We start from the raw sequence: 23,856 nt of genomic DNA on the forward strand, positions 1-23,856 counted from the left end.
CCGCTTGCATTTACAAAGATTGACACAATAAGTAATAAATTCTACCGCATATCTTCTTTTTGCAGAGTAACGTAGTAATGAAGAATAAAAATTACCGTGGATTTCATTTTACGTGCTGCAATACCACAAGGAACTAACTAGAAGAAACGACCAGAGATCGAAGGATCATTAATAAAACATGGGTATACAGGGTGGTCCATTGATCGTGACCGGGCCAAATATCTCACGAAATAAGCGTCAAATGAAAAAACTAGAAAGAACGAAACTTGTCTAGCTTGAAGGGGGAAACCAGATGGCGCTATGGTTGGCCTGCTAGATGGTGCTGCCATACAGGGTTATTACAAACGATTGAAGCGAATTCACAGCTCTACAATAACTTTATTATTTGAGATATTTTCGCAATGCTTTGCACACACATACAAAAACTCAAAAAGTTTTATTAGGCATTCACAAATGTTCGATATGTGCCCCTTTAGTGATTCGGCAGACATCAAGCCGATAATCAAGTTCCTCCCACACTCGGCGCAGCATGTCCCCATCAATGAGTTCGAAAGCATCGTTGATGCGAGCTCGCAGTTCTGGCACGTTTCTTGGTAGAGGAGGTTTAAACACTGAATCTTTCACATAACCCCACAGAAAGAAATCGCATGGGGTTAAGTCGGGAGAGCGTGGAGGCCATGACATGAATTGCTGATCATGATCTCCACCACGACCGATCCATCGGTTTTCCAATCTCCTGTTTAAGAAATGTTTCTGCTTTAGCCTTTTCCGTAAGATTTTCCAAACCGTCGGCTGTGGTACGTTTAGCTCCCTGCTTGCTTTATTCGTCGACTTCCGCGGGCTACGCGTGAAACTTGCCCGCACGCGTTCAACCGTTTCTTCGCTCACTGCAGGCCGACCCGTTGATTTCCCCTTACAGAGGCATCCAGAAGCTTTAAACTGCGCATACCATCGCCGAATGGAGTTAGCAGTTGGTGGATCTTTGTTGAACGTCGTCCTGAAGTGTCGTAGCACTGTTATGGCTGACTGATGTGAGTGCATTTCAAGCACGACATACGCTTTCTCGGCTCCTGTCGCCATTTTGTCTCACTGCGCTCTCGAGCGCTCTGGCGGCAGAAACCTGAAGTGCGGCTTCAGCCGAACAAAACTTTATGAGTTTTTCTACGTATCTGTAGTGAGTCGTGACCATATGTCAATGAGTGGAGCTACAGTGAATTTATGAAATCGCTTCAATCATTTGTAATAGCCCTGTAGGTCAAACGGATATCATCTGCGTTTTTTTAAATAGGAAGCCGCATTTTCCCCCCTTCAAGCTAGACGAGTTTCGTTCTTTTTAGTTTTTTCGTTTGATGCTTATTTCTTGAGATATTTGGCCCGGTCACTATCAATGGGCCTCTCTGTACATGAAAAGCAAAATATTCAGTAATTATAAGACTGCAATTGGTAGGAATTACAATGTTATTCTTCATGCAATGAGAGACAAACGTATCAGTCGAAATAAGGTGACAACTGATGGTGAGGGGCACCACCTCGCATGGTGAAGCAGGGGAACTCTTCTAACGGCACTGCAGGAAGGCGCAGCTTAATGGAGGAAGCCGGCAAATGTACTCACAGCCTAGACCGCAGATATGTGACAGCAGATTCTCTGCAACATTCCATCGAAAACACTGCAGAAATCATTCTGGTGAAGTCTTTTTGTTCATCCATCATGGGCCTTCTTCATACTGAAACAAATCTGTAATTCTTCGAGCAAATCAAGTTTCCTTTCGTTCAGCAGACACAGAGGTGACAAAAATCAAGGGAAACCTCCTAATATAGTGTCGGACTTCCTTTACCACGGCGCAGGACAGCAATTCGACGTGTCATGGACTCAACAAGTCGTCGGAAGTCTCCTGTAGAAATATTGAGCCATGCTGCCCATATACCCGTCCATAATTGCGAAAGTACTGCCGCTGCAGAATTTTGTCCACGAGCTGACATCTCGATTACGTCCCATAAATTTTCGGTGGGATTCATGTCGGGTGATCTGGGTGGCGAGATCATTCGCTCGAACTGTCCAGAATGTTCTTCAAAACGTTCACGAACAGCTGTGGCCGGTCGTTGTGGCCGAGCGGTTCTGGGCGCTACAGTCTGGAACCGCGCGACCGCTACGGTCGCAGATTCGAATCCTGCCTCGGACATGGATGTGTGTGATGTCCTTAGGTTAGTCAGGTTTAAGTAGTTAAAAGTTCTAGGGGACTGATGACCACAGCTGTTAAGTCCCATAGTGCTCAGAGCCATTTGAACCGTTCCATGTAAACACTGCCCACATCATGATGGAGCCACCCCCAGCTTACACAGTGCCTTGTTGGCAACTTGGATCCATGGCTTGGTAGGATCTGCAGCGCACTCGAAACCTACATTCGGCTTAGCAACTGAAATCGGAACTCATCGATCAGGGCACGGTTTTCCAGTAGTCTAGCGTTCAAACGATATGGTCACGACCCCAGAAGACGCGCTACACTCGAAGTCGTGCTTTTAACAAAGGCACTGACGTCGATCGTCTGCTGCCATAGCCCATTAATGCCAAATTTAGGCGCACTGTCCTAACAGATATGTTCGTCGTACGTCCCACATTGATATCTGCCGTTATTTCACGCAGTGCTGCTTGTCTGTTAGCACTGACAACTCTACGGTAACGGTCCGCAGCTCGTGGTATCACTGTCGCGTTCTCGCTTCCCCAGCACGGGGTCCCGGGTTCGATTCCCGGCGGGGTCAGGGATTTTCACCTGTCTCAAGATGACTGGGTGTTTGTGTTGTCCTCATCATTTCATCATCATTGATGCAATGGCAAGACTGGAGTGAGAAAAGGTTGGAAATTTGTACGGGAACTGGTAACCGCGCAATTGAGCACCCCACGATACAAACATCTTCACCATCTACGCTAACACCGCTACTCTTGGTCATTAAATGAAGACCGTCGGTCACTGTGTTGTCCGTAGTGAGAAGCAATACTTGAAATGTGGTATTCTCGGCACACTCTTGAGCCTGTGGATCTCGGCATATTGACTTCCCTAACGATTTCCGAAATGGAACGTTCCATGCGTCTAGCTGCACTACAATTCTACATCCAAAGTCTACTAATTGCCGTCGTGCGGCCATAATCGAGTCGGAAACCTTTTCACGTGAATCACTTGAGTATAAATGACAACTCAGCCAGTGCACTACCCTCCCTGTACGCGTTACTACCGCCTTCTGTATTGCGCATATCGCTAGCCCACGACTTTTGTTACTTCAGTGTAATGTAGCATTTCTAGCCCTTCATCCGTGTGCTGCATAGTATTTCATTTAGAAGCAATATGTGAGCGAAAGCTGTTTTATTTTGAGACTAATTGTGCTCCCTGGCGTATATCAAAATTTTGCAAAAACAGACATAATGTCTTATGGGATAACAGCAATCAATGATTTTATAATGTTACTTAAAATCCGTCTTGATTGCATATTTTTTATTCTTATGACCGGTTTCGGTTCATTCAGAACCATCTTCAGATCTGATATTTCAGTTACAGGGGTAACCCGTCCAAATCCAGCAACTTTCACATGATGTGACGTAGCATGTGAAAGTTGCTGGATTTGGACGGGTTACCCCTGTAACTGAAATATCAGATCTGAAGATGGTTCTGAATAAACCGAAACCGGTCATATGAATAAAAAATTCGCAATCAAGACGGATTTTAAGTAACAGGTATATCAAAATACCGATAGTAACTGTCGCAGTCGTTGCAGTTAATCTTGTAAACACCCAATTTATGGAACTTATTGGGCTTCGGGCCTATGCAGTGCCCTGTGCGCGCTGTAATCGAATTAGTGGTTTCCATACCAATCCAAGCACCCGTCTTTCGGAAGCACTGTTATTTTTTTTTTTTTTGTGTCACATGACCGTTTTGGGTTACCGTTATAAATTTGACTTTAGTTGTGCGATTGTTCTTGGCATGAGCAGAGGTCTCTTTCTGGCCTGACATTCTCTGTTTCTTGTTCTTATTCCAACAATTCGTGACGTCATATTTTTTGTAGTCATTAGCCACTGCGATTTGTTTCATACTCGCAATTTCTCTGTCAACTTCACATTGCTGTAAAGGAGCTTTTTCCGAGAAAATATGACAAACAGTATGCAGGGCCGATTCAAGAACATTTTCGCACACAATTGGTTATCATCTGGCATCCCTCCTCCTTCCCTTCCCACTTTTTTCTTCGTACACTTTCTCCGGTGTCAGTAGTCACTACGAACTGTGATACGCCTTGTATACAAAATTTGCACTTCGGCGCTCCTCCTAGTTTAACGCCACAAGTGGCCGCTACTAATTGCAGTCCATTCTGTGTAAAAGTCTTACTACTGGCGCTCCACGCGGCATCTTGTGGGTCTTTGGCCTTAAATCGACGCTAGCAATAGGCTACGTAGCCTAATTTGCCCCGCGCTCTGCACACGGTTAAGGCCGTCCTCTCACGGGCCGTGAAAACGCACGTGGACGAGGAGTGGTGACGTCACAGCCTGGGATTCCACATACCACTACACTGTCGAGCGTGAACTAAAGAATCTGGCTGGTTAGATTTGTGCCTCGTGGAAAATAGCTAGGCCCGTGAGATGTGACAAATTGTACGGTATTAAATATCGTATCTGGTGGGTTTTCTTTCTCAAAGAGTACGTGTTAAGGTTTCAAAGCATCAGCGAGTTGAGGATCTCTCGAAAAGGCATTGTTTTAGCTACGATTTGTTGTAATAAAATGACAGGGAACTCCATATCTTTAGATGAAGACATCCTATAGCTGATGTTTTTAATGTTGTAACTTGTGTGCTACGAATGTATACCGTTTCAATGCAACGACACAATGACGATGTATCAAAATCGAGTCTTTTTCATATAGTTTGCGTATTAAGTATCAAATAATGAGTTAAGAAGATACTGTCTGTGCACAGTTTATGGCACGTGCGGAGGCCCGGGTTGGTTTGCCGAAGCTGTAGACCAGTTGATTGTGTGGTGTTAACATCAGTTGCGTGGAAAAAGTAGCGTGCACCTACATCCAGATTTTTTTTCCTTTTATTTTCTAAACGATTCTGAGTCTTTCTCTCTCACTAAATAGAGGTATTATCTCAATAGTCTGTGATATTTATTATAAATAATGTATTTGCTGCAATTCTTCTTGCAAAGACCGACGACTGAAGTGTCCTTGAGTGGCCAGATATCTTAATGTGAATGACAGTTTACGTCTGAAAGCAAGCTTAAGTTGCACACTAGAAGTTCCTGCTACTACGAAACTTTCTGTAAAATGTTTGTACCTTCCTCTGGGTTTATGGGTTGGATCGTGTTTGTATCTTGCCGGTAAATGTCCTTTTCAATGATGCTGCTACCGAGCGATGTGGCGCACTTGTTAGCACACTGGACTCGCATTCGGGAGGACGACGGTTCAAACTCGCGTCCAGCCATGCTGATTTAGGTTTTGTGTGGTTCCCCTAAATCGCTTCAGGCATATGCCGGGGTGGTTTCTTTGAAAGGAAACGGTGACTTATTTCCACGACCTTCCCTAATCCCATGGGATCGAAGACCTTACTGTTCGGACCCGTTCCCCAATTCAGGCAACCAACCAATGATGCTGAGCAGCTTCGAGAAACTTCCTGCCAAATTAAAACTGTGTGCCGGAACGAGACTCAAACTCAGGAACTTTGCCTATCAAACAACCTTTCTTCCAGAAATGCTAGTTCTGCAAGGTTCGCAGGAGAGGAGCTTTTGAAAGTAGGAGACGAGGAACTGGCAGAAGTAAAGCTGTGAGGACGGGGCGTGAGTCGTACTTGGGTAGCTCAGATGGTAGAGCACTTGCTCCCGAAAGGCAAAGGTACCGAGTTCGATTCTCGGTCGAGCACACAGTTTTAATCTGCCAGGAAGTTTCATATCAGCGCACACTTCGCTGCAGAGTGAAAATCTCATTCTGGAAGCTTCGAGAAAATCTTCTGTTCGAATGAAATTACAAAACGAATCTCGATCTTGGCATCTATATGATGAAGTACATTTTTTCGAGATTTGTTAGTCGATGCAGCATCGAAAAATTGATATTATGCGGGCGCGAATTGATTTTATTAGACATTACACGTTAACGAAAATTCAGCTGACCTGACGAACCACTTCTATTAGTATGCATCTCGGATCATTGTACAGTACTATGTAGTGTTCCTCTAACAGAAAATGACTTTACAAGCGATGGACAAGTCCAGACTCTTCTTCGCGAGTTTCTCTACTCTTCTTTGACAGTCGTTGATAGAGTTGGCGCAGCTGTTTTACGTGAGTCCATTTCAATACAGAGCCAACAGCCTTGTCGCAGTGGTAACACCGGTTTCCGTCAGACCACCAAAGTTAAGCATGTCGGGCCTGACTAGCAGCTTGTAACCTCCCACTCACTTATCGTCCTTAATGACAGTGAAAAATTAAACCGCGTGCACCTAATGGAAATTTGGGAAAAGCAATCGCCACCGAGATTAATTTGTCGGTAAAGAGGGAGGGTAGGGTGACATCTAAATGAAAGGAAAAATGCAAATGAAATTGGTGAAAATTAATTTTGAGAAAAGGGTAAAATTAATAAATAAAGTAAATGTGCGGTCGTTACGTTAACAATTAATTGGCGTTAATTAGATATTTGAGATTTGTGGAAAATTATGGTCGCCAGTCCTATGGACAACTACTATAATAACTGAAAATGAAACATTAATGCACATACAATTAGCACTAAAAGCGTGGCAACTGAAGGTTGACACATGCTGTGTGAAAACTGAATGTTTGTCAGAAGTAATAAATTTCGCTACACTCTGACTTAATTTAGCAAAAGAATTAATAAGACCGGAAAATTGAAAGTTAATTTAGTGACTGATATTAATAGTGAACTTTGTTTCTGAAGCACTACGAAATTCAATAAAATAAGGTTAGTCTTGGGCTACCTCAACAATCATTTCAAAAGCTACTTGAATCTACGCAGTTTAGAAATAAGAGATTTAACTTTGAACTTGAATTAAATGATTCTGAACAATTAATAATAGTAAAATTTAGTACGTACCAAGCTGAGCTGCAGTCACAGGTAAGCTAAAATATGGTAACAAAGCTCGCACTCTTAATTTGTGCTTGTGTAATCTAAATATTGTGGCCAGCTATGAATACCTTAACTGAACTTTGAAATTAAAGCAGTAAAATGGAATGATATTACTTTAATGCTGGCAGGCCGCGGTGGTCTAGCGGTTCTAGGCGCGCAGTCCGGAACCGCGCGGCTGCTACGGTCGCAGGTTCGAATCCTGCCTCGGGCATGGATGTGTGTAATGTCCTTAGGTTAGTTAGGTTTAAGTAGTTCTAAGTTCTAGGGGACTGATGACCACAGATGTTAAGTCCCATAGTGCTCAGAGCCATTTGAACCATTTTGAACTTTAATGCTGGCGTTTGAATTTCAACGACACTCGGGTTCATTCCGGAAAAGGAAAGGACCCTACTTGGTAACGCAATTGGGACAATGAGCAACAAATGTTCATGCTAAGTTGCTGTATTTTTGTGATGCAACAGTTTTAAAAGCTGAGGTTTGCCATACAGCTCTAAAACTTTACGTGCTTCCAGTCTTCCTTGTTGGTTGATTGAAGGTTTGAAGCCGTCGATCGAGGAGGTGGCAACAGTCACTCATTGTCGGCCGTCGCTGTTGCGGAAGCTGGATGTTGGCGCACCTCCTTCTCGACACGGTCACCAGGCGAAACGGGCTCTTGATGTGCGCCAGCTAATGCTTCCCGTCCGCGACACCGTGTCAGAAACTATCATAGCAAGTCGAGCGCAATTACATTCTGCCAAACCCCGAAAGCGCGGCAACTCGCGGGAGCGTCCCACAACACACCTGCTCCACTGCACTACCCCAGCCAGACTCCCTCTGCCCTGCCCGCGCTCCACGCGGCCGAGTTCACACTACCAAAGATCCTAAACACTTTTGTTCTCCACACGACCTATCGAGGTATTCGTTCGACAGCATAGTTTTCCCTAGGCCAGACCCAGCGTAAAAATACAAATACTATTTACAAAACAAACCAACTATACATCGACATAAATGCATATATATGTATATATATATATATATATATATATATATATATATATATATATATATATATATATGGTGTTTCAGAAATGACCGGTATATTTGAAACGGCAATAAAAACTAAACGAGCAGCGATAGAAATACACCGTTTGTTGCAATATGCTTGGGACAACAGTACATTTTCAGGCGGACAAACTTTCGAAATTACAGTAGTTACAATTTTCAACAACAGATGGCGCTGCAAGTGATGTGAAAGATATAGAAGACAACGCAGTCTGTGGGTGCGCCATTCTGTACGTCGTCTTTCTGCTGTAAGCGTGCGATGTTCACAACGTACAAGTGTGCTGCAGACAACATTGTTTATTCCTTAGAACAGAGGATTTTTCTGGTGTTGGAATTCCACCGCCTAGAACACAGTGTTGTTGCAACAAGACGAAGTTTTCAACGGAGGTTTAATGTAACCAAAGGACCGAAAAGCGATACAATAAAGGATCTGTTTGAAAAATTTCAACGGACTGGGAACGTGACGGATGAGCGTGCTGGAAAGGTAGGACGACCGCGTACGGCAACCACAGAGGGCAACGCGCAGCTAGTGCAGCAGGTGATCCAACAGCGACCTCGGGTTTCCGTTCGCCGTGTTGCAGCTGCGGTCCAAATGACGCCAACGTCCACGTATCGTCTCATGCGCCAGAGTTTACACCTCTATCCATACAAAATTCGAATGCAGCAACCCCTCAGCGCCGCTACCATTGCTGCACGAGAGACATTCGCTAACGATATAGTGCACAGGATTGATGACGGCGATATGCATGTGGGCAGCATTTGGTTTACTGACGAAGCTTATTTTTACCTGGACGGCTTCGTCAATAAACAGAACTGGCGCATATGGGGAACCGAAAAGCCCCATGTTGCAGTCCCATCGTCCCTGCATCCTCAAAAAGTACTGGTCTGGGCCGCCATTTCTTCCAAAGGAATCATTGGCCCATTTTTCAGATCCGAAACGATTACTGCATCACGCTATCTGGACATTCTTCGTGAATTTGTAGCGGTACAAACTGCCTTAGACGACACTGCGAACACCTCGTGGTTTATGCAAGATGGTGCCCCGCCACATCGCACGGCCGACGTCTTTAATTTCCTGAATGAATATTTCGATGATCGTGTGATTGCTTTGGGCTATCCGAAACATACAGGAGGCGGCGTGGATTGGCCTCCCTATTCGCCAGACATGAACCCCTGTGACTTCTTTCTGTGGGGACACTTGAAAGACCAGGTGTACCGCCAGAATCCAGAAACAATTGAACAGCTGAAGCAGTACATCTCATCTGCATGTGAAGCCATTCCGCCAGACACGTTGTCAAAGGTTTCGGGTAATTTCATTCAGAGACTACGCCATATTATTGCTACGGATGGTGGATATGTGGAAAATATCGTACTATAGAGTTTCCCAGACCGCAGCGCCATCTGTTGTTGAAAATTGTAACTACTGTAATTTCGAAAGTTTGTCTGCCTGAAAATGTACTGTTGTCCCAAGCATATTGCAACAAACGGTGTATTTCTATCGCTGCTCGTTTAGCTTTTATTGCCGTTTCAAATATACCATCTACATCTATACTCCGCGAGCCACCTTACGGTGTGTGGCGGAGGGTACTTATTGTACCACTATCTGATCCCCCCTTCCCTGTTCCATTCACGAATTGTGCGTGGGAAGAACGACTGCTTGTAAGTCTCCGTATTTGCTCTAATTTCTCGGATCTTTTCGTTGTGATCATTACGCGAGATATATGTGGGCGGTAGTAATATGTTGCCCATCTCTTCCCGGAATGTGCTCTCTCGTAATTTCGATAATAAACCTCTCCGTATTGCGTAACGCCTTTCTTGAAGTGTCCGCCACTGGAGCTTGTTCAGCATCTCCGTAACGCTCTCGCGCTGACTAAATGTCCCCATGACGAATCGCGCTGCTTTTCGCTGGATCATGTCTATCTCTTCTATTAATCCAACCTGGTAAGGGTCCCATACTGATGAGCAATACTCAAGAATCGGACGAACAAGCGTTTTGTAAGCTACTTCTTTCGTCGATGAGTCACATTTTCTTAGAATTCTTCCTATGAATCTCAACCTGGCGCCTGCTTTTCCCACTATTTGCTTTATGTGATCATTCCACTTCAGATCGCTCCGGATAGTAACTCCTAAGTATTTTACGGTCGTTACCGCTTCCAATGATTTACCACCTATGGCATAATCGTACTGGAATGGATTTCTGCCCCTATGTATGCGCATTATATTACATTTATCTACGTTTAGGGAAAGCTGCCAGCTGTCGCACCATGCATTAATCCTCTGCAGGTCCTCCTGGAGTACGTACGAGTCTTCTGATGTTGCTACTTTCCTGTAGACAACCGTGTCATCTGCAAATAGCCTCACGGAGCTACCGATGTTGTCAAACCGGTCATTTTTGAAACACCCTATATATATATATATATATATATATAGGAAAATAATTACAATGTGTAAGGACACAGAAATGTCATGCCTTCAGGTAACAAAATAAGGAAAAAAAATTATAGTACAATAGATGGAAATAGGAGGATATGCATTTCCGGCGTTACAAGCTGGACGGGTCACCGTCCGGATCTGCTGAGTGAAGGCGGGGTGCGCTCAGCGCTTGTGAGGCCAGTTGAGGAGCTACTTGATTGAGTAGTAGTGACACTGGTCACGAAAACTGACAATTGCCAGAAGAGGGGTGTGCTGCCCACATGCCCCTCCATATCCGCATCCGTTGACGCCTAAGGGCTGATGATGGCATGGCGGCCGGTCGGCACCGTTGGGCCTGTTTGGCCAGTATTGGTGTTTTTATTTTAATACAGTAAACTGTGCGGTTTGCGAGCCAAAGAAAGCCGACAACTGCTACTGGAGAGCGCTGAGAACGCAAAATTCGCTAACCAGCTCGTCCCGTGTGGCGACCGTGCTGTCGTGAGATCAAATGTCTCGTCCGCGTCCACGTCAACGTTAGCGGTTTCGGTCCGTGTGAGGACGGTTCAAGGGTGCGTCTCTGCCGGTCTCAGCTGCAAGTGGGACACCATCTCGGAATCTCCGTGTATGAACGAAAGGAAGTTTTAAGTTGAGGGGAACCAAAGGAAGTCTGAATGCAGGTGTTCGGACGTGAATCTGAACCGCCGTTCTGCCAAATGAGAGTCCATTGCACTGCCTTGTTCGGTTTCAACACACAAATCACTTTTCACTGTCAAAGCAAGAACTTCCCTCGTTGGCTTCGAATTCTAGTCATTCTGCCGCTCCTCTAAAGAAGCGTACTTTAAAATGTCCATATTGAAGATTTTTTTTTTTTTCAACGAGCGTAATAACGTTTCTTCTATTGTACGCCCAGTAGAAGACGGCACGGCGAGTGTCGAAATTACAGCTCGCGCGACGGTGCACGGTGAGCACAGAGGAGCCAAATGCCTCTTCGCGGTTTAAGGCAGAGGCCGGGGCGCTAATGACGAGAACGCCGGCGCCAGGTGCCGCGCGCGGCGTCGCGACGCCGGCGCGAGCCGCCGATGGAGCGACAAATTGCCGCCGGCGGTGGAGCGGTGCGCGCCATCAATTAGGAGGGGCCCGGCGCTGGTCTTTTTGTCGGCGGCCGAGGAGCGCGCAAGGATTCCGTCATTATCTTAATGAGAGGCGCGACCCGTGATTAGGGGCGCGGCGATTGGTCGCCGGCGACCGCCATTAGCAGCGGGGCGGTCAGCCGGTAACCACACGGTAGCGCACGGCGGCCGGTACTCATTACCACGGCGCGCCACTGCCTGCGGAGGAGGAAGACGCCTTATTGACTCACCGAAGACTTGCGATATTGCAGAAAAGGGTTCTCTTTGTAAGCTGCGCGTAATGTAAGTAGAAATTCGCGCCTTCGAAGATGAGCACCACCTTAATCGTCACGGAGGACTGTCTGCCGAAATCTACACTACAAAAATTTTTGTGTTAGCAGAAGAGCCTACACCGTGTTACGAGTGGAGGCCGAAATGCACGCGTTTTAGCTCACGCAGGCTGGCGTGAAGAGGGAAGAGCTATACTGACGTGAGGTCTGGAACATGACAAGGAATGAGAATTCAGAAAGCGGACGTAATTAGTTTTATACTTAACTTTAATCCATTAATGATGAACGTCGCTCTTGACGGTACATGATTCGCAATATTATCTGTTCAGAATACGTTCTTGAAGTCATTATAGTAACTGAATATGGCGCCTTGCTAGGTCGTAGCAAATGACGTAGCTGAAGGCTATGCTAAACTGTCGTTTCTGCAAATAAGAGGGTATGTAGACAGTGAACCATCGCTAGCAAAGTCGGCTGTACAACTGGGGCGAGTGCTAGGGAGTCTCTCTAGACTAGACCTGCCGTGTGGCGGTCCTCAGTCTGCAATCACTGATAGTGGCGACACGCGGGTCCGACGCATACTAACGGACCGCGGCCGATTTAAAGGCTACCACCTAGCAAATGGGGTGTCTGGCGGTTACACCACAAAAATGTTCAAATGTGTGTGAATTCCTAAGGGAGCAAACTGCTTAGGTCATCGGTCCCTAGACTTACTCACTAATTAAACTTACTTAAACTAACTTATGCGATGAACAACACAAACACCCATGCCCGAGGGAGGACTCGAACCTCCGGTGAGAGGGGCCGCGCAGTCCGTGACACGACGGCTCAAACAGCGCGGCTACTCCGCATGGCTTCTACACTACACTATCTGATCAAAAGTATTAGGACATTCCCGTGTACTGCGGAATTTACCACCAGATGTCACTAGAGGCGGTCCCGTCAGTATATAAGGGGGCGCGCAGTACAGTCTACATCTACATCTACGTGATTACTCTGCTATTCACAATAAAGTGCCTGGCAGAGGGTTTAATGAACCACCTTCATGCTGTCTCTCTACCGTTCCACTCTCGAATGGCGCGCGGAAAAAACGATCACTTAAAGTTTTCTGTGCGAGCCCTGATTTTTCTTATTTTATCGTGATGATCATTTCTCCCTATGTAGGTGGGTGCCAACACAAAGTTTTCAAAAATGGCTCTGAGCACTATGGGACTTAACATCTATGGTCATTACAACTTAGAACTACTTAAACCTAACTAACCTAAGGACATCACACAACACAGAGTCATCACGAGGCAGAGAAAATCGCTGACCCCGCCGGGAATCGAATCCGGGAACGTGGGCGCGGGAAGCGAGGACGCTACCGCACGTCCACGAGCTGCGGAAAGAATGTTTGCGCAATCGGAGAGGAAAACTGGTGATTGAAATTTCATGAGAAGATCCCGTCGCAACCAAAAACGCCTTTGTTTTAGTGATTGCCACTCCAATTCACGTACCATGTCTGTGACACTATCTCTCCTACTTCGCGATAATACAAAATGAGCTGCCCTTCTTTGTACTTTTTCGATGTCGTCCGTCAGTCCCACCTGATGCGGATCCTACACCACACAGCAGTTCTCCAGAATAGGGCGGACAAGCGTAGCGTAAGCAGTCTCTTTGGTAGACCTGTTGCACCTTAAGTGTTCTGCCAATGAATCGCAGTCTTTGATTTGCACTACCCACAATATTATCTGTGCGATCGTTCCAATTTAGGTTATTTGTAATTGTAATCCCTAAGTATTTAGTTGAATTTACAGCTTTCAGATGTGTGTGATTTATCGCGTAATCGAAATTTAGCTGATTTCTTTTAGTACTCATGTGAATAACTTTGCACTTTTATTTATTCAGGGTCAACTGCCACTTTTCGCACAATACAGATATCTTATCTAAATCATTTTGCAAGTCGTTTTGACCATCTGATGACTTTACAAGACGGTAAATGACAGCATCATCTGCAAACAATCCAAGACGGCTACTCAGATTGTCTCCTTTGTCATTAATATAGGTCAGGAACAATAGAGAGCCTATAACACTTCTTTGGGGAACGGCGGATATTACTTCTGTTTTACTCGATGACTTTCCGTCTATTACTATGAACTGTGACCTTTCTGACAGGAAATCACGAATCCAGTCGCACAAATGAGGCGATACTCCGTAGGCAGGCAGATTGGTTAGAAGATGCCTGTGAGGAACGGTGTCGAAAGCCTTCTGGAAATCTAAAAATATGGAATCAATTTGACATCCCCTGTCGATAGCACTTATTACTTCATGGGTATCAAGAGCTGTGGTGACAGAAGAGAAGCAGTAACAGTAGAATGCGCCGTTCAAGAGAGCTCAGCGATTTCGTACGTGGTCTAGCCATTAGTCCTCAGCTGAGGACATATCCATCATGGACATTTCAACCCTTCTAAAGCTGCACGAATCGGCTATTGGTGTTGTCATCGTGAAGTGTAAATGCGAAAGAACAACCATAGCTAAACCAAGACCAGCGAGATTCTCGTGCATTGCAGAAAAATCGCGTGAAATAATCAAAAAGAATGACTCTGGTATTGCAAACTGCTACAGGGCGTCCAGCTGGAACAATGACTGTGCGCAGTGCGGGCTTTCTGACAGTAATATGCGAAATGAATTGATGTTGGCCCTCAACTACGTACCCTCCGTCTCAACATTGCAGTATAAAAAATTTTGGCTGCTTTCGTTGTCTAGGGGCTGGGATACGTAGTTGCTGCGTTACAAGCCAAATACTGCTGAGTCAACAGTATACAATATGAATACACACAGGGATCGAATGTTCGAAGTTCCTGTCACTCGGCAATTGCGAATTTTGAAATTAACATAGACGTTTATAAATGAAAGATTGCAATGAAATAAAATCAGCAGGTACTATCTTAACGACATTACATGGTGAGTACGATAGTAGAAGTACTTTTGAGAATGCGATATATTTGTGTAGAACACTTATTGGTGTCAATGGTCCAGCAATTAAATAAAATGTGGGTTGAATAACAAAGAAACAATAGGTTCCTACTGCACTTAATTAGCTGTGAACGACAACCCAGCTAGCGAGATATTCACTTCTAAACGCACACTACGTCTTCACTGTAGAAGCCACGGAAATCTCACAAGTGCACAAGTCGCCACTCCTAAGTATTCCTATATGCCGCGACCACGAGCAAACCGCTCGACTCTCCAAGTCCTTCCCGCGACTCTGCGTCCGTAGCGCCGTCGCGTCCAGCCCTTCCTGTGTCCTGTCTGATCCTCCCTGTGTCCTGTGCCGCCCTGTGCAGAACTCCCGAACTCGCTTCCATCCAGTTTCCCCATTCACGAGCGCTTTGATTGGCTAGAGCGCTCACGCTAAGTCTTCAATCCAACGCACACACACAAACATAATGAAACACATTCTAAATACTGGGCAATACTGACCTTACGACTTATCTTAGAAGAAATATTAAGGAAAGGCAAACCTACATTTCTAGCATTTGTAGACTTAGAGAAAGCTTTTGACAATGTTGACTGGAATACTCTCTTTCAAATTCTAAAGGTGGCAGGGGTAAAACACAGGGAGCGAAAGGCTATTTACAATTTGTACAGAAACAAGATGGCAGTTATAAGAGTCGAGGGACATGAAAGGGATGCAGTGGTTGGGAAGGGAGTAAGACAGGGTTGTAGCCTCTCCCCGATGTTGTTCAATCTGTATATTGAGCAAGCAGTAAAAGAAACAACAGAAAAATTCGGAGTAGGTATTAAAATTCATGGAGAAGAAATAAAAACTTTGAGGTTCGCCGATGACATTGTAATTCTGTCAGAGACAGCAAAGGACTTGGAAGAGCAGTTGAATGGAATGGACAGTGTCTTGAAAGGACGATATAAGATGAACATCAACAAAAGCAAAACAAGGATAATGGAAAGTAGTCTAATTAAGACGGGTGATGCTGAGGGAATTAGATTAGGAAATGAGGCACTTAAAGTAGTAAAGGAGTTTTGCTATTTGGGGAGCAAAATAACTGATGATGGTCGAAGTAGAGAGGATATAAAATGTAGGCTGGCAATGGCAAGGAAAGCGTTTCTGAAGAAGAGAAATTTGTTAACATCCAGTATTGATTTAAGTGTCAGGAAGTCATTTCTGAAAGTATTCGCATGGAGTGCAGCCATGTATGGAAGTGAAACATGGACGATAAATAGTTTGGACAAGAAGAGAATAGAAGCTTTCGAAATGTGGTGCTACAGAAGAATGCTGAAGATTAGATGGGTAGATCACATAACTAATGAGGAAGTATTGAATAGGATTGGGGAGAAGAGAAGTTTGTGGCACAACTTGAACAGAAGAAGGGATTGGTTGGTAGGACATGTTCTGAGGCATCAAGGGATCACCAATTTAGTATTGGAGGGCAGCTTAAAGGGTAAAAATCGTAGAGGGAGACCAAGAGATGAATATACTAAGCAGATTCAGAAGGATGTAGGTTGCAGTAGGTACTGGGAGATGAAAAAGCTTGCACAGGATAGAGTAGCATGGAGAGCTGCATCAAACCAGTCTCAGGACTGAAGACCACAACAACAACAACTTGAAATGAAATAAATATTCCTACGGCTGGACCATAAACACGCTCTAACACACTTTATTAAATACATAAACAAATTAAAGAAACATATATCAAAGGAATAGAACAAAAGGTAGGCCAGTAGCCTAATGGCTCTGTACTTTCTAAACCACAGTAAACAATTAACCTATTTCTTCATGAATGGTATATATTGGAAATAAACAAAGACATAGATAAATAAATATATGTATAAGCATGCTACAACCGTTTTGTCGTCTAACTGTGGAGTACTTATGGCCTGACGCGATCGATAGTAATCGGCTACTTTGACCTCCAATAACTCATGTATTATTCAAGTTACATGCCTGTAATTCATACCAATTTAAGTTTACACTAATAGCTTCCTAAAGACACGCCGAACGACGAAATCGGATGAAGCGTTTAAATTTTCGAAATTCGTTGCTGGGTGTTACTTGCATAATTTACCGTCAGATACTAAACTTTAAACTAATAAAGGTATTGAAAATCTGCTTACACCATCAGAATCGTCTTGCAAATAATGGTAATGTACACGTTTCTTTTTGAGGTATCATGATTTATCTGGCTGCTATTAATTTCTATACGAACTGGGAAATATCTGCCATGATGGTTTCACTAAGTCTGCCATTTTTGGCACTCTCGGCATACAAGTCTCTTTCATTGACTCAGCGCCACCATAGAATTCCCAGCCACGCGGTCGGGCTGAACCCCTCTTGCTTCGGCCAACGTCCGGCAGGCACCACGTGGTGGCTGCCGGGCCGCGGCTTTGACGAGCGTCCTGTGCGGCAGCTCCATCTCCGAACATGTAACACTTCCAGGCCGCCACAACTCGCCCATTACCTCACAGCAGAGAGTTAGAAAGAATGGGCTACAATGGTCAGGCGGCTCCTCGTAGGCCACAAATTGCTCTAGTCAGTACTAGGCGACATCTGTTGTGGTGTAAAGACGACAGACGAATAGAAACAAATGATCTGGAATGATGAATCTGTAGCAGTCCAACGGAAGGGTTTAGATCTGGCGAATGTGTCGAGAACCTTAACTGCCAGCATGTGCGGTGCCAACAGTGAAGTAAGGGGGAGGTGGTTTTATGGTATGAGGATGTTTTTCGTGGTTGCCGTGTGGATCTCTTGTTGCACTTTAGAAAATAGTAAATTTGGAAGTATGTGAACGCATTTTGCAGAATTGCATACTGCGTACGGTGAGGAACAGATCGGAGTTGGTGATTGTATCAGCATGAGTACGGTCCATAACACAAAACACATCTATGAGGCAAAGGTTTGTGCACAAATCAGTTCTGAAATGGGTTGACCTGTCCAGAGTCCCGACCAGAACCCAATGGAACACGTCTGGGATGAGTTCCAACGTCGACTTCACTCATGAACTCAGCGTCCAACACCACTACCCTCCCTGGTTTCGGATATTGAGGAAGAATAGGCTGCTATTCCAACACAGACATTCAGACACCTCATTGAAAGTGTCGCCAGCAGAGTTCCAGTAGTACGGTAGCGTTCTCGCTTCCCGCGCCCGGGTTCCCGGGTTCGATTCCCGGCGGGGTCAGGGATTTTCTCTGCCTCGTGATGACTGGGTGTTGTGTGCTGTCCTTAGGTTAGTTAGGTTTAAGTAGTTCTAAGTTCTAGGGGACTGATGACCATAGATGTTAAGTCCCATAGTGCTCAGAGCCACCACCAGAGTTCCAGTCGTCATAAAGGCGATGTGTGGACACACTCCATATTAATGTTCACTAGTAGATGTCCTGCGGTCTGGGGTAGTGGCAGTCATACTTGTAACAGCAGGAGTGAAGTTACATGGGAAGGACGGGGAAGGGGACACGTGGAAATGTGAGAGGGATGTAAGTGATTCAGTTCAACAAAATCAGAAGATGGGTTATGAACAACGTATAGTTATCTCTAAAGCTGATCTTTCGCCGTATTCGTTAGGCTATTGATGAACTGGGTCGTGACATTATCATTTCTTAAAGATGGAGAGCCGATCCTAGTAGTGTGAAGTGGCGAATTTCCCGCAGATGTAAGTTACAAATAACGAACATGACGTTTATAGAGGCTAACTGATCCACTTCATGGCTGTTCATCACCAGTTTCACTCGGCTTTTACCAACAATATTCAAGAAAGGTAGTAGCAGTAATCCATTTAATTACAGGCCTATATACTTAACGCCGATATGCAGCAGGATTCTGGAACGTATATTGTATTCGAAAATTATGAATTACCGCGAAGAAGACGGTCCATTGACACACAGTCAACATGGGTTTAGAAAACATCGTTCCTGTGAAATACAACTAGCTCTTTATTCGCATGAAGTGTTCGGTGCTATTGACAAGGGATTCAAGATGGATTCCGTATTTCTGAATTTCCAGAAGGCTTTTGACACTGTACCACACAAGGAGCTTACAGAGAAATTGCGTGCTTGAGGAATATCGTCTCAGTTATGTGACTGGATTTATGATTTCCTGTCACAGAGGTCATAGTTCGTAGTAATTGAGAGGAAGTCATTGAGTAAGAAAGAAGTGATTTCTGGCGTTCCCCGAGGTAGTGTTATAGCTCCTTTGCTGTTCCTTATCTATATAAACGATTTGGGAGCCAATCTGAGCAGCCGTCTTAGATTGTTTGCAAGATGACGCTGTCGTTTATCGACTGATAAAGTCATCAGAAGATCAAAACAAACTGCAAAACGATTTAGAAAACATATCTGAATGCTGCGACAATTGGCAGTTGACCCTAAATAACGAAAAGTGTGAAGTCATCCATATGAGTGCTAAAAGGTATCAGTTAAACTTCGGTTACACGATAACTCAGTCAAAAACAAAGACAGTAAATTCAACTAAGTACCTAGAAATTACAATTACAAACAAATTAAACTGGAAGGAACACACAGAAAATGATGTGAGGAAGGCTAACCAAAGAGTGCGTTTTATTGGCACGACACTTAGAAACTGTAACACACCTACTAAGGAGACTCCGTACACTACGCTTGTCCGTCCTCTTTTAAAATACAATGCGCGGTGTGGGATACTTACCAGATAGGACTGACGGAGTACATCGAAAAAGTTGAAAGAAGGGCAGCATGTTTTGTATTATCGCGAAATATGGGAGAGAGTGTCACTGAAATGATACAGGATTTGGGCTGGAAATCGTTAAAAGAAAGGCGTTTTTCATTGCGATGGAATCTTCTCACGAAATTCCAATCAACAACCTTCTCCTCAGAATGCGAAACTATTTTATTGACACCGACCCACATAGGGAGGAACGATCACCACGATAAAATAAGGGAAATCTGAGCTCGTGCGGAAGGATATAGGTGTTCGTTTTTTCCGCTCGCTATACGAGATTGGAATAATAGAGAATTATTGTGAAGGTAGTTCGATGAACCCTCTGCCAGGCACTTACATGTGATTTGCTGAGTATCTATGTAGCTGTAGATTTAGATGAAACAGGTTATTGATTCAGCCTAGCGAATTACAGGAACTTTTGGCGTAGTTCGCTACACTTAACCAGTAACATATCTCAGTTGATCATTTCTTTTAACCTCTATCAATGTGTGTTAATATGAAAAATGCTGAGTACCACCTCGTTTCGAATTCCGAATTAAACTTGAGGTCCACCTATAATTGGCTGGGTAATTCGGATCGAAGGCCTCGGCAACGGCATACCACGTGGAATAGAACCTTACGTATTAAACTACGGTGGTCTTTAAACCAACCTTCGAGTTCACGACAGTTTCACATTTACGTCCACTTGATCATGGCCCTCAATGAGGCCGAAACCTGTTGTGCTTTGCCAAAAAATAAGTCAATTTGCATCTGTACTTGTAGTGCTAACCTTAAAAATTATGAATTTCTACTTCAATGTGACGCTGAAGCACGGTCACCATTAACTGTGTCACATGCTGTCATTCCACGAGAAATTGCGAAGAGGTTTGGAATTTTACCGAATACCTTTACGGAACCGCAAGTCACAAAGTCTCCTTCTCTTGCTGGTCGAATAGTGGTGATGCCTGATTTTTCGTCACTCGCATACCAACTGGTCATTTCCGACTGTAGCATCACCTCACAATAGTGTGGTTGCGAGATCGGATGTGGAGGACAAAACGGAAATATCTGGAACTTGCTACTAAAATAAATCGTCATCGCCATCAAGTCCTTCCAAGAGTTAAGTGTTACCGTCACCTCTTCCGGTCTCTATCAACCATCCATCGCTTAAGCTGTCTACCCAGTTCTCTTTATCCAGGTGATCGATAATTCATTATCTTTTTTGGTAACCTATCTTCTGTCATTCTACCATCATGTTCCTTCTATTTCATTCCATTCTTTTCTATCTTGTCATTAACTGAAAAGATTTTTAAATCTGATCTTATAGCTCCATTTTGTTTTCACTTCTTACACTCCACAATTCGGGACCTTGTAAAAAAATAGGTGCAGCCATGACTTTGTAACATTTCATTTGTGTTTTCTTTCTTGGTTTCCTTCCCAGGGTTCTTCCATTTGTTCCGCAGATAACTTGATATTTATTAACCTTCTTTTATTAACCTTCTTCTCAATGTCTTTGTCATTGTTAAAACTCATGTCGCATCCTACATAAATGAAGTTGAATATTTGTTCCAAAATTTTCTCATTTATTATTATTTTTAATGTGACAGGATTCTTTAGAGGCTTATGAGCTGTAGTTTTTTATATGGATGGACAACATACTGTAAATTGGGCAAAAACACAATATGTTGTTGTTGTTGTGGTCTTGATTCCAGAGACTGGTTTGATGCAGCTCTCGATGCTACTCTATCCTGGGCAAGCTTCTTCATCTCCCAGTACCTACTGCAACCTATATCCTTCTGAATCTGCTCAGTGTATTCATCTTTTTGTCTCCCTCTACGATTTTTACCCTCCACGCTGCCCTCCAATACTAAATTGATGGTCACTTGATGCCTCAGAATATGCCCTACGAACCGATCCCTCCTTCTAGTCAAGTTGTGCCACAAATTTCTCTTCTCCCCAATTCTATTCAATACCTCTACATTAGTTATGTGATCTGCCCATCTAATCCTCAGCATTCTTCTGTAGCACCACATTTCGAAAGCTTCTATTCTCTTCTTGTCCAAACTATTTATCGTCCATGTTTCACTTCCATACATGGCTACACTCCATACAAATACTTTCAGAAACGACTTCCTGACACTTAAATCTATACTCGATGTTAACAAATTTCTCTTCTTCAGAAACGGTCTCCTTGCCATTGCCAGTCTACATTTTACATCGTCTCTACTTCGACCATCATCAGTTATTTTGCTCCCCAAATAGCAAAACTCATTTACTACTTTAAGCATCTCATTTCCTAATATAATACCCGCAGCATTATCCGACTTCATTCGACTACATTCCATTATCCTCGTTTTGCTTTTGTTGATGTTCATGTTATGTCCTCCTTTCAAGACACTGTCCATTCCGTTCAGCTGCTCTTCCAGGTCATTTGCTGTGTCTGATAGAATTAAAATGTCATCGGCGAACCTCAAAGTTTTTATTTCTTCTCCATGGATTTTAAAGAGAGTATTCCAGTCAACATTGTCAAAAGCTTTCTCTAAACCTACGAATGATAGAAACGTATGTTTGTCTTTCCTTAATCTATTTTCTAAGATACGTCGTAGGGTCAGTATTGCCTCACGTGTTCCAACATTTCTACGAGATCCAAACTGATCTTCCCCGAAGTCGGCCTCTACCAGTTTTTCCATTCATCTGTAAAGAATTCGCGTTAGTATTTTGCAGCCGTGCCTTATTGAACTGATGGTTCGGTAATTTTCACATCTGTCAACACCTGCTTTGTTTGGGATTGGAATTATTATATTCTTCTTGAAGTTTGAGGGTTATTTCGCCTGTCTCATACATCTTGCTCACTAGATGGTAGAGTTTTGTCAGGACTGGCTCTCCCAAGGCTGTCAGTAGTTCTAATGGAATGTTGCCTACTCCCGGGGCCTTGTTTCGACTTAGATCTTTCAGTGCTCTGTCAAACTCTTCACGCAGTATCATATCTCCTATTTCATATTCATATACATTCGCTTCCATTTCTGTAATATGGTCCTCAAGTGCGTCGCCCTTGTATAGACCCTCTGTATACTCCTTCCACCTTTCTGTTTTCCCTTATTTGCTGAGAACTGGTTTTCCATCTGAGCTTTTGATATTCATGCAAGTGATTCTCTTTTCTGCAAAGGTCTCTTTAATTTTCCTGTAGGCAGTATCTATCTTACCCCTAGTGATATGCGCCTCTACATCTTTACATTTGTCCTCTAGCCATCCCTGCTAACTTAACAATGTGCGCAAATAAGACTGAAATAACTATAAAAAATTTTATCATAGTCCTATCGATCACTTATTTGCTCTAGACGCGAGGCGTATGTTCCACTTTTTGGAGAAAGGAAGTTGGATCACTCTTGCGTACAGATCCTGTTGAAACCATTCATCTGTAAAACAGTGAGTTCAAAGTTCATTTAAGCATGGAGCCAGTTTCTAATTTTTTTCCCTCTTTCTTGTGTATAGCTTTCTGTTCTTAGTATTTACTGCAAAAAAACCTGTCGTTTTATCATCCATTCTCTATCTCGTACGTGGACCAATACTCTTATATCAAATCTCCTCAATCAAATTATGACATAATTTTCAAAATTAATTGTACACAATATGCACTGCATTGTGAACAGAGTAGTGCGGAAGCAAGCATCAGTCTGATGAAAGATAATGCACGATTATCGCTCGCAAACCATACCGTGTTGCACGGCCTGTTTCTTTGTTGAACGATAAACGCCATTTGTACCATATGAGCGTAGCCTTATGACTGGAAAATTGCAGGCGTGCTTTTTTGACACAGTCGTACAGCCCTGTGAAATTGCCCAGCAGAAGCTCTCTTCTTCGCCCAGACCCGAACAAAAGCCGCTGCAGATAGCGTGTAATCGACACATAACCCTTTTGTGCGGGTCGAGCGGTCGCTACTGAAAAGCAGCGTGTACCGGCGCCGTACAGAACAAGTGACTGGCGGACCACGTGCGCAGCACCTGCGGCGTGAATCACCGCCCCCGGTAGCGGACCTGTCAGCGGCGATCGGCCACACTCGGTGTAACACGGTGTAAGGCCGGCGGCCCGAGAATAGCTACAGGCGCAGCTGCGGCCGACAACCCTTTGGGCTGCGCTGGATGACAGACAGACACTGCTCACCCCGGTGGAAGGCTCTCCTGCTGCGCTCGTGTCCACCTGAGCAGGTGACGCCGACCCCTGGCTTCGCATCGCAC

This window comes from Schistocerca serialis, chromosome 5 (assembly GCF_023864345.2).
Source record: "Schistocerca serialis cubense isolate TAMUIC-IGC-003099 chromosome 5, iqSchSeri2.2, whole genome shotgun sequence".
NCBI lineage: Eukaryota > Metazoa > Arthropoda > Insecta > Orthoptera > Acrididae > Schistocerca > Schistocerca serialis.